The sequence below is a fragment of the Papaver somniferum genome, chromosome 8, assembly GCF_003573695.1.
Source record: "Papaver somniferum cultivar HN1 chromosome 8, ASM357369v1, whole genome shotgun sequence".
NCBI lineage: Eukaryota > Viridiplantae > Streptophyta > Magnoliopsida > Ranunculales > Papaveraceae > Papaver > Papaver somniferum.
The window spans coordinates 89,380,800-89,394,095 of record NC_039365.1 but is presented as its reverse complement, the minus strand read 5'-3'; the positions used below and the strand labels follow the sequence as shown (position 1 = coordinate 89,394,095).

Below are 13,296 nucleotides of genomic sequence, written 5' to 3'. Positions count from 1 at the left end.
GACGGCCAAAGAAGGGTGGTCACGCCACTTTTTAACCGATGAAAACTACGACTAATTCAAACAGGCTCTATACGACGATGCTTTACATGCATCGAATATTTTGAGTTGCTTGCTTGAAAATGATGCTTCATATGCATCGCTTACAAACAATATTTTTAACATAATTTAATTATTTAACCTAAAGCACCATGTGCTATTTTTTAAACACTACTCAAGGAAAGTCCCATTCTTACGACTTGACTAGTTACTTATGACCACCTGCTGCCTAGCTTGCGCGTGACTGGTCAAAATATTTCTTTACATGTAGGTTTTACATACAAGACCCACGATACATATTAGTCTCTAGAATAATCATGTATTCATTCTTCCACTCTTCATGACCACTTCTCACATGTCATAGTGGTGGGCCCACTCAGCAGCTACCACGCTTCGCATTACTAGTGGTGATACGACTTGCTCCATATCATGTGGACTTTACCATACAAGTATGCCTAAGTTGTGCAAGTAGGCTTTAGACTTATATGCACACCTTAGTCATGCAAATCACGACTAAGAGCCACTTTCTACAAAGATACTCGAGACATCAAACATATCACAATTGGGGGATGTTCATCAGGGTATTGGTCTGGCGGTTTACATCATGCAGTGTGCAACACACCCATTACAAGAAAGTGTCAGAAAAGGCGGGCGGTTGGAAAAAGTAGAGGAGTAGTAGATGTAAAACCGACTACTCTTCCCTTCATAATCGGGACATGGTTCTCATCACTTTCACAGGATCTCCACTTATTCGCTACTCAACTACCTCCACTTCCTACGAGATCAGGGTGTTCATTATGACTTACTATAAAATATATTTCCATCCATTTATTTTATTTTTTGAAGGAAAAAGGAAGTGCCTGATAATTTCATTGATATGAAATTTTTGTTACATGATCAATTACATCAGAAACAAATGGAAAGAAACAACTAGTACAAACATTACATATTTCAAAATTTAACAATAAAACCCATTATTTTACTATTCTCCAATACATCGACGAAATTGATATCTTTCTAATGGTTATGATTTTAAACCATTTTGATTTTTGATCTTCAGAACCTTGATCTTCAGATTCTTGATCATCAACGTCATATATGTTATATGCTTCCATAGTGAAGAAATAATAAGCCCAAATCGACATCATCACAATCAACATCGATATTAACTTCCGAAGTGGATCGTCGTCTTTCATAACGTACTTGATAACGATGCAACAACACCACCAGAAAAAGCCATTATGGCTATCATATAAGAAATCTGAATGGAATTGAGACACCATCATATCTATGAAAACAGAGAGAATCCCTAAAAATTGTTGTAACAATAATTATTTTTATTAGATGTTTACATAAAACTAAGAGAAATAACCTTGATTTGCCCGGAAGATTTGAAAAATCAAATCAAATCCGAGAAAATCAAGGAGATTGAACGATGAAATAGGTAGTTTTTTTTCTTTTCTTCCTGAGAGTTTTGGGAGAGAAGAAAGAGGTATCTAGATTTCCATCTATGGAATAAGAATAACTAACACAAGTATGCAGAGAAACCAGAAAACTTACAACTTACCATCTTTTGCAACAAGTTCCATGTTCTGATACAAGTCATAAAACAACCACACCTTATAGAGCTTGTCTCTCTAATCTCAACACTTTCCCCCCCCCCCCCCCCCCCCCCCCAAATATCAACCCTTATCATTTATTTTGTGACTGAAGCAAGACTAGAACAACCATTTCTTGGTTTAGGCCAGAATTGTACAAATTAATCTCTCGAATCTAAAGTACTCATGTGCAGTACATTTGTTTAGGGTGTAGACTCGTTTCTCATCAACCTACTCACTTTTACTCTTTTCTCGAGAATCAGTTTTTACCCTACTACAACAGTCTGTGTGATATTATTATTTATCCATCTAACAGGCCCAACACTACCATTTATTGCCTTTACTACATTTACCCAATCTCCTTCCAAATGCAGGTTTCCAATGACAACTCTTCTGGCCATCTGATTGCTTTTAGTGCTGTTATAGCCTCATCCTACCCCTCATTTTCAGTATCAATGCCTAGGGTAACTTAAATTTCCTTTCTAGCCTATCCTAGATTGTTTAAGACTAAATGCTTAGAAAGAAAAAAAAGATTATTTTTAGTACGACAAATTTAATCAGTAACTATTTTTAACACTAGAGAATGAAAATCAAAGAACATAAAGGAAGAACAATTGTTCATAGACGTGTGGTCATTATCTGCATATTTGTGAAACCAATGTATTCGTTTGAATATACAGTCATTATCATACTAATGAAAATTCAAAATACATTGAAATAACATAAATAATTTAATGACTTTGCACCATTAATAATAAATTTTTATTGATTAATCCTTGTTATGCTTAAAAAAAGTAAATGATTGGTAGTAGTCTATGTTTTAGCAACGAAAATTCTATAGAGTGGAAATGAAAGAACTTTACACCGTTCATGTTTTTCAGTTACCCGCAAAGTTAGACACTTATGGATCCTTAAGGAACATGAAACAGAAAGTCAACAAGAGCATAAAATGATCAATCTAATATCTCGCCTCTAAGAAGAAAGTAAAACAACGACCCATCAGTCACCAAATTTTAGCAGGTTATCATTGAAAGCAGATTCTAATTACTTGAACATCGTCTTGACTATTGCGCTGATGTATGATGATCCGCTTTTCACTTTGGGATAAACGAAGTCCACAAGTAAAGTGGCAACTGGAATTACCGCCCGTACTCTTATGGCCACTCATGGAATTCTTTGAGATGCCTTCTGCAACAGACACACTTGGCAGTATAAATTTTAGAGCATTGCTCTGTCGAACTCGCAAGTTTTGGTATCTCAAGCTAGTTGTCAATGTTAGATTCACAAAACTATATCTTGATTTCTAGTTTGCTAAAGTCAAGTCTCGGAGAAGAGGCCAACCGGGAGATCTACCAGAAATAACGCGTGCATGATAGATTTGTTGGGATCAACAGGGGTACGGTGGTGATGGAAATAACCTCACCAATCGGAGTAACTACGACACCTGAAAACATGCGCTTTTTTGCTTGCCACCAACATGACGATTGCACAAGGATGAAGGCAAATCTGTTTTGAAACAGACTCTGCTGCTTTGCAGCAGTTAATAAAGAATGACAACACCCAAGCACCATGGATCATTCATAACATGATAAAATAGATACACCACCATCTACAGCAAATTGAAGAATCAACGTTCACACACACATACAAAGAAAGAATCAAGTTGCAACTCGACTGAAAAATTATGCAATAGAGAAACAACTACAAATAGGAGGAGATGTAAACACATTTGTCGAGGATAACTCATGTCCAACTTTCCTTGATGTAATTGTAATGAATGATTTGATGGGCGATCTATTCTAGAGAAATTTCTTACTAATAAAAGTAACTACTCTTTCCAAAAAAGGAAAAAAAAAGGGTACCTAGTTCAGCTGGTCATCCCCGTTTCCCAAAGTTTCATGCGCTCCAGAAGGTCCCAGGTTCGAGCCCCCAATGGCATAATATTGCAGAAATTAACATGGAAGATAGAGTTAGTTTGCCCCCCTTGTGACACAATTTCAGCCCCCATCCGCTTCGGCTCTCTTGGCTAGGATATTCGTGAGATTCGTTGATAGACTAGCACGACAACCTGTTCGATTAATGTAGTAGTACGTTGTTGGACCTTACCTTGTCGGCGTTTAAATTTGTTAGTGTAACACTCTTTAAAAATAAATAAATAAAAGTGGTTAGATAAGTTGCGGCCCCTGTTTTTTTCTTTTTATATTTCAGCCCTACCTTGAATACTAAATAAACCCCCCTGCGAAAGTGAAGTGAAATAGAACTCAACTTGTCTGCACTTGAAAAACTGAAAAACTGATACAGAAGAGTGAAGGAGGTGAACGAAGGAAAAGAAACCTTAACCCTAAAAATCTCAATCGAAATTCTCTCCTCCAGATTCAATCGACCATGGAGGAGGTGAACGAAGGAAAAGATTTCTCATTCCCAAAACAAGAAGAAAAGATTCTAAAGTATTGGTCAGATATCCAAGCATTTGAAAATCAATTGAAACGAACAGAAAATCTACCAGAATTCGTCTTCTACGATGGTCCACCATTTGCAACTGGGTTACCTCATTATGGTCATTTACTTGCTGGTACAATCAAAGATATTGTTACTCGTTATCAAACTATGATTGGTCATCATGTAACTAGAAGATTTGGTTGGGATTGTCATGGTTTACCAGTTGAATACGAAATTGATCAGAAACTGGGTATCAAAACAAGACAAGATGTTTCGAATTTGGATATCGGTAATTATAATGAAGAATGTAGAAGTATTGTTACTAGATATGTTAGTGAGTGGGAAAATACTGTTACAAGAATGGGTAGATGGATTGATGATTATAAAACGATGGATATCAATTTCATGGAGAGCGTTTGGCGGGTTTTTTCTCAGTTGTATGAAAAGGGTTTGGTTTACAGAGGCTTTAAGGTATCAGACTTCTACCTGTTGTATTAATAGCTTTGTTTTCGTTATGTATTATTGTAGAAAGTTAATTCATTGGAACCGGTGCTAATTATCACTTGTTAACCTGTAGGTGATGCCATACAGTACTGGCTGCAAAACTCCACTTTCAAACTTTGAAGCTAATTCCAATTACAAGGTACTAATCATAATGTCATGTAGCTGCAATGAGTAGTTTATTGTCCTATATAGATTTTATTTTAATAAAAGAAACATGCTAATTCCAATTACAAGTGCCATACAGCGGTGGGTTTCTCACTTTCTTATGTAATGTAGGATGTTCCCGATCCTGAGATCATGGTGTCTTTTCCCATAATTGGTGATCCTCATAATGCTGCTCTTGTAGCATGTACAACAACGCCATGGACTCTTCCTAGTAATCTTTGCTTATGTGTCAATGCAAAGTTCGACTATGTAAAGGTCAGTGTAATGCAGTTTTAATTGTAATGGATAATAGTTCCATTTTTAGTGCTTAGATGAAGATTCAGCTGCGTATTTAGTTTCTTCCTGTACCATTCACATTTATCTTACATCTACGTATCTATTAGAATTTTTGATAATGTCTGAACTGATTTGTCTAACACTAACTGTTGAGAAGAGAAGATCTCCATAAAGCAACATAGAAAATGTCTTTTAAATTCGAAAAGAAGTAGGAGCATCTTAAGCATACACACTTGTTCACAATAAATACTTTACATAGAGAGAGAAATGTTATATTTTTAGTGCATAACAAGAGATTTAGTGTATGGCATTTATTTCTGTTGTTTTATCGTTTGTGGATTATCTCACTGGGTGTGCAATAACAAACAGGTACGCAACAAAACGTCTGGGTCAGTCTATGTTGTTGCTAAATGTCGGTTATCCCAGCTACCTAGCGACATGAAGAAGTCTAAAGCAGATGGGCCTAATGCACCTAGTCAAGATCCAAAGAATGCTAAGTCTAAGAACAAGAGCTCATCCAATGGGAAAGTCGAGAAGGAAGCTGACTCTGGACCATATGAGTTGTTGGAGACAATGACTGGTGCTTCGCTAGTGGGGTTGAAGTGAGCTTTTTACCTCCTAACCATCTTTCTTCCTTTTCCCCTTGTTATAAACCCTTGATCGCTAACATTATGAAGGATTTGTTCAATGTAGGTACATTCCTTTGTTTGATTATTTCGCCGACTTCTCTGGTTCAGCATTCAGAGTAGTAGCGGACAACTATGTCACTGATGACAGTGGTACTGGTGTTGTCCACTGTGCTCCTGCATTTGGAGAGGAGGATTATCGAGTCTGTATTGCAAATCAGATAATCCAAAAGGTTTAACTTCTCTTATGTTCTACTTAATCTTTCTTTACTTTACTCGGTATCTGTATTTGATCTGGCAAATCCGAATCGCGTATGAGCCTATACTTTCTGTATAGTCCTACTAAGCCAAAGGGATAAACCATATGCATTGCTTTTCTGCTCTTGGTAGATTATGTTTACTCATTGTCTTTGGTTCGACTCATGTAGGGAGAAAACTTAGTTGTAGCAGTTGATGATGATGGGTGCTTTACAGACAGGGTGTCTGATTTTTGTGGGCGATACGTCAAGGATGCAGATAAAGACATTGTCATTGCTGTGAAGGCAAGCATGAGAAAAATCAACTCTATGAACTTTTGATTTAATAGTCATGCCAGCGATATCTTTTTCCTTAATATGCTGTATTTTAACTTTTCTGATATAAAAGAAAGTAATACTTATGTATGAAAAGCCATTTATGTAAATCTAGGGAATCTGTAGATAATGAACAGACTCAATGGACAAGAATCTGAACATGGCCATGTTCAGTGGTGGCATTGCTTACCAAGCATGACCTTGACAAGAATCTGAATTTTTACTTTTACTAACTTAAATGATTAGCGGTGCTACATGCATAATCAGCTAGTATAATGGAGCTAAGCTTATCTTTTACTATTTGTTTAGATCAATTATATTATAAAATTTCTCACTAGAAATATCCCAGCAAAATGTTGTATATGGATATCATTTGTATATAGGGAATCTTTGTCCCAAATTGTTTTAATTCAATACTTCATCTTACTAAGACAAAATCATAGATCCAGTTCCGATGCTTATGTATCAGTTCACCTTGCACCTTATAGTTTACTTTGGCAATTCGAGCAGTATTGTTTGAGTTGGAACTTTGGATTGGTCACACCTCCATATGTTTACCTATTTTAATACTTCTCAATTTCTGTACAGGCAAAGGGAAGGCTTGTCAAATCTCAGACATTTACCCATTCTTATCCTTTCTGTTGGAGATCTGATACTCCTCTTATTTATAGAGCAGTTCCAAGCTGGTAAATTCGTGTTCGTTAAATTGTCTTTTATCTTCATTTTGCGATGATAAAGTCTAGAATTCAGTTTTAATAGTATCTCTCTTATATTAAAAGTGTTGCAAGGAATGGCCCATCCTTAATTATTTTACTTTTTTTTTGTTTTGGTTTTGTTTGCATTCTGGTCTTTTTGTTGAATCCGCAATTGTATTGCTTTAGTTCAGTATGCTGTAGTTCTCTATTTATGATATTAATGCATATAGAATTTATTGTATACATACTAAGCTAAAGTCGAACTGTTCTTATTGTAGGTTTGTTGCAGTGGAGAAGCTGAAGGACCGATTGCTTGAAAATAACAAACAGACCTACTGGGTTCCTGATTTTGTCAAGGTCTTTATCTTTCTAGAGTAGCTTATTGCTTTTTCCTATTATCACAGAGTTGACCTAAACATGCCATTTGTTTGTTTTGAGAATGGATCATTCTTTCATCATTATTGGAATATTCTTCCAATTCAAAGCCCCTCTCTTTTTTGTGATTACATGTCAAGTATTTGAATTTGCCATTGGAATTCAGTAAATCAGATCAAAGACTATCAGATGCTTTACATAAGCAAGAGATGGTTTTCAGCTTGAAGACATGACCAAATATGGTTGGTGCATTCTACATTCATATTGTTAATGTATATGTAACTGAAACATATACAAGAATGAAATAAACCCAACCTTTTGGAGCCTATAATAGTGACCTTGATTGAAAGTCAGTTGCTAGATCAAATATTTCCATGTGAAATTGTCGGTAGATCTCTTTTCCGTTGGTGAGACAATTCTATTAGAAGTCAAAACCTTTATATGTTCATAAGCATCTCTATTTGTGTTTGCTTATTGTTTTGTTATTTACCTTATCCATGTCATATTGCAGGAAAAACGTTTCCACAATTGGCTGGAAAATGCTAGAGACTGGGCTGTAAGCTGAAGTAGATTCTGGGGTACTCCTCTTCCTATCTGGATTAGTGACGATGGCGAGGAAAGAGTAGTCATGAACTCCATTGAGAAGCTAGAAAAACTCTCTGGTGTTAAGGTTTGTCTTTGTCCTTTCCAATTCAGTAATCCTGCTTTACACCTCCTTCTTAGTGTTTCTTGTATTGGTTGGAGATAGAGGATAACCTGATGCTCTAGCATGATCTACAAATTGTTGAATATAGTCACAATGCATATATATAACTCCAGTTCAATTACAACGTCCAAATTGCTAGAAAATATGTTTGTGATCAAAGAACGAATTTATAGTGTTAATTGTTAAGCCTAACTAGAAATCTCTTTTTGACCAAAGAACAAATTTATGGTGTTAAGCCTAACTAGAAATGCAACATAGAAGACATCGCTTTTATTTATTCACATGCCTATATAGTAAAATGAATGCCTTTTTTACTTGTAACTAACATCTTTGTTTACTGTTCCTAGTGAGTTGAGTTTTTTTCCTCATTAGTTCCTCGTTTAGGATTCAAGAAATGCCAACTATGCTGTTCATATGGACTTCCTTCGACTTCTTTGTTCGTTGGTACGTGAAGCTTGCATTGTAGATTGTTTATTCTTCTTTTCTTTTGTGGAAGAGGTTTTTGATATTTTTTCCATTTCTCAGGACGCACTGCGGTTATACTTGATTAATTCTCCAGTTGTGCGCGCGGAACCGTTACGGTTCAAAGGGGAGGGAGTTTATAGTGTTGTGAGTATAAGTTTATTTGTGAACATTATCTTGTTTTCCGGAATTTGCTTCTTGTAGTTTGTTGTAAATTGGTGTGGTCGTTCTCCTTTTACTGATTCCACTAATCTTGAATCTTTCGACTTTGACCTTCGCAGGTAAAAATGTATTTCTTCCTTGGTATAATGCATATAGGTTCCTTGTTCAGAATGCCAAAAGAATTGAGCTTGAGGGCCTTGCACCATTCGTTCCTATTGATCAACTCACGATCCAAAAGTCATCGAACGTGTTGGATCAGTGGATTAACTCAGCAACTGAAAGTCTGGTTCATTTTGTTCGACAAGAGATGGATGCATATAGGCTATACACGGTATCCTTTAAAAATTCTTATAACGTGAATGTCTCGTAATTGTTTGAAGTTTGAAACTATTAGAAGTATGCGATGTCTTTGGATTTTGAAACTTGAAACTTGAAAGTGTAGGAGCTTTTGAATTCAGTGGGATCCTAAAGGGTCTTACTTCAGGATCCTGACATGCTGCAGCTTCTTGGGCATGGACTCAGTTTTAGGGATAGGGCTTGGTAGTAGTGCCCTTATGAAAAATTTCTTACATAATCACATATATGTGTGCATGAGGTCTAAAAGTAGGTGATTAATGTGTCTTGTGGTTTTGTTGATAGGTGGTACCTTATCTCTTGAAGTTCATCGACAATCTCACAAATATCTATGTACGGTTCAATCGTAAGAGGCTAAAAGGTTGTACTGGAGAAGAAGACTGCAGGACAGCTCTGTCAACACTATACCATGTATGAAGGATATATCTTTTGTCACTTAGTTTTCCGATTATGTACCAATTAAAGCATGTCTTTCTTATATCTTAAGCTTTAAATGATGTCAGGTGCTGCTAACTACATGTAAGGTGATGTCCCCTTTCACCCCATTCTTCACGGAAGTTTTGTATCAGAACATGCGCAAGGTTTCTGAAGGATCCGAGGAGAGCATTCATTATTGTAGCTTTCCTCAGGCAGTCGGAAAGGTATTTTCCTACATGGAAATGTTAATTACTTAAGCTATCAATGATTTTATTGCCAAAACACATTTGCACTTTTTTTTTCTCTCACAAACTGCTCTGACAGCTGGTATTGTTATTGTACTTCAGAGAGAGGAACGCATTGAGCGCAGTGTTGCAAGGATGATGACAGTCATTGATCTGGGTCGTAACATACGAGAGCGCCACAACAAACCATTGAAAGCTCCTCTTAGGTCAAACTGAAGCTCATTGTCTTGTTAGATCATTTGTTTGCACACCTTTTATATGTCTCATTTGTTCCTTTCTTTTGTCTTCTTTTTCTCTAAATCTTTATTTGGGCATCTACAGAGAGATGGTGGTTGTTCATCCTGATCCAGACTTTCTTGAAGATATTGCTGGAAAGCTAAGAGAGGTAACTTATAAAAATCATAGTCAGTATTGTATATGCAAATGTTCAAAAGTTTTTTGCTTCTTTTTGAGCCAGTATACAAATACGTAAAACTTAGGCTGCAGTTTGTTAGGTTTTTTCAACATCCATTTTAACTCATTGGTTCCATTCTGGGGGTGCTCTTTTGGATGGTTTCCATTCTACAATTTGAGTATTTTTGTTTGTGCAACTCGTGTAATCGCTATTTGCCTCACAGTATGTGCTTGAGGAGCTAAATGTACGATCTGTTGTTCCATGCAATGATCCTCTAAAATATGCTTCTTTGCATGCAGAACCCGACTTCAGGTACTTATGAATGGTATTATTTCAATTTTAGTTGGTTTCAGTGTTTCAATTTTACTTATGAATGTACTAATTCAAACATCCGGATGTGTAATTTAGTGTTTTAGGTAAACGACTAGGAAAATCCATGAGAATCGCTAAAGACAAGGTTCAGGCAATGACTCAGGCAGACATCTTAAGCTTTGAGAGTGTTGGTGAGGTTACTATTGATGGGCACTGCCTAAAGCTCACTGATATTAAGGTATCAGATCTTATCGTCCTGCACATACTTTTGGTTTTTACTCTCTTGTGATCGGGGAACATCTCAGCTTTGCCGGACTTCTTACTACAAGGGCTTATTTTGTTCCCAAGACACTGAGATATTTGAATACTTTGTTGTGTTTCAGGTTATCCGGGTCTTCAAGCGTCCAGAGAACATGGGCGAGAAGGAAATGGATGCCGCTGGAGACGGTATATATATTTTTAAAAAGATACATGTGCCCTTATCTTACAGAAATCATATCACGAGTTGTAATGGTTGCACGTGAGGTAACCACCGAATTCTCCATTAGGAATTAATCATATTACTTTTTAGCTATATTCACTAAATTTCTGTTACCTCTCAATAAGAGGTTCTTTATCCATAACTTATTCTTTATCAATAATTATTTTTGAATATATTGTTTGTGAACTTCACTGCAGATTGTAAACAGAATCCAAAAGTTATGAAAAAAAGCAGGTCTGGAACCGACAGATATGGTGGAGGTGTACTATGAATCATTGAATGATGATAAATCTATCCAGAATGTTGTTAACTCACAGGTAAGCATGTGATGGCAGTTAAGGGTTCCTCACAATTGTCTATCTATTATTTATATCACTAGTGATCTTATTTTTTGCATTGCAGGAATCCTATATCAAGGGTGCACTAGGTTCTCCTTTGCTTCCTTGGGATATTGCCCCGCCCCATACTGTAAGTTTGCAAAGTTCCAATGGGAAATTTGTATTCTGTCTTAAGTTTAGGCAGGCATTTTGGGGCTGTATTTAATTCATGAATATCTTTGGGGTGTATTGTTTCTTCTACAGGTCAAAATTAGTGAAGAAAGTTTTCATGATATTTCTGAGTTGTCATTTGTTATTCGCTTGGCGAAGCAAACCCTGGTGTTCAAATCAGATGCCATTGCTACTTTATGCTCTGGTAAAAATTTATTTATACACCCTTCTTGGATGTTTGTCTTTATTTTATGCTGATTGAAAATGTTCCCTCTTGAAACGATCAGGAAATGCGAAGCATGCTGAAAGCTTGCATACTTACATGTTGTCTCGGGACCACGGAAATCTTAAATCCGAGTTTCAGCTCGGAAATGGCAAGGTTCTCTATTCCTTGTGACCTTTTTTGTCTAATTTTTTTCTTCCCTTCTATGAAATCCTTAGTGTTTATGGTGTTCTTACTATTTGATAATTTTGTAGATCAAGGTAGACTGCATCCAGGATCAACCTGGAGTTGAAGTGGTCCTGGGAGAGCATGACTTCGCTACAGTTGGAGATTATTATATGCAAACCAAAGCTGATTGATCAAATGCGGTTAAATTGAGGCCTTCACAATTGATTTTTTCAATTACTCATTTTTTTTAACCCATACTACAAAAAGGCTTCAAATGTCAACGTGTCATTTATTGTAAGAATTTCAGCGTAGTAATTTCTAAACTGAAAATTGTTCGTTCAATGCTATTTTTCTACACTAAATCACTAATGATTTGATTTATTGGGCTCGAAACTCTCTCACACAAAAACACTTCCTCCCACCTAAAGAACTCAACACTCCAGCCGCCTGAATTTCTCTTCGCTTCAACCCGCTTAGAAGCTTTGCATCCTTGCTAATATTTGCTTTGTCTTTAAATTTTCCCTTCAGTGTTGTTTCTGAATCTTATTTTTGGGTTAACCCCAACTTTCCTGTTTCTTTTAGATCTTTGTTCTTAGAGTTTGATCTATCATTCTCTACTTTTGATTTTTGTTTTAGTTTACTTGTTTCGACTGGTTTGTACTACAGTTCATCTCCTTTGTTGTTTGATTTACTTTTTGGGGGTATTTTCTAATTCTTATGGGTTTCAATCATGGTGATGAAACTCAAAAATCGGATTTCGATAACAAAATCAAAATCTCTAGCAACAACTTCAACCTCAAGAACAATGGAAGCAGTAGGAATAGACATCAAGACACATACAACAACAACAGACACCAAAACACCGATAACAGCCAGCGAGACTCCGATACAGATGCAGATTCAGATTGATTCTTACTTCTTCACACCAATCCCGACCGAACCAGGATACCTGTGTTACTTTAGTTTAGTTAATTTAGATAGTTACTTTTGGATTGAAAACCCTGAGATCTTTTAATGATCGATATACACTTCTACAATTTGTGGTTACGTGTAGTTTGTTTTTGTTTGATCTTTTAAGAACAGACAAAACAAGTAACGTCATTTAACCTGTCCCCGATACAATATTATTAAATTCCCCGAATGGTAGTAGAATTGGTAGAAAAGGTAGATTCCTTTGATTTGTATCTGTGGAACAAACCTTGTGAATTGTGATCATGTTGGTACCTTGATTTTTGATGTTTTATTAGCTAAGATGATTTGTGATCTTACAATTATCCCACACAGATCAAATGTAGTGTATTAGAAAGAAAAAATAACAAATGTGACACTCTACCTTTTGAAGTTTCAATCTTGTCTCAAAAGTAATACAAAGACACCAAATTTCTTAAAAAGAGTAAATCAAATAATTTTCATTTTCTAGAAATACCCTCCTATCTTTTTGTGCTTCTTCTTTGAATTAAGTATATTTAAAAATCATCCGTATTTTTATTTCGACGAAGACAATCGTAATATTTGATTTCAAAATAGAGATTCTGTCTCGATTAATATTTGAGAGAAGGAAGAAAATAATTGAGGGTTCTTACTTGAAGAAACTTCGC

The 13,296-nt window shown here is 36.1% G+C and overlaps 1 pseudogene; it reads left to right on the top strand.

Moving 5' to 3' along the window:
• Positions 1-3,911: 3,911 nt before the first annotated feature.
• Positions 3,912-12,077, top strand: LOC113305764 (annotated as a pseudogene).
• The last annotated feature ends 1,219 nt before the right edge of the window (positions 12,078-13,296 follow it).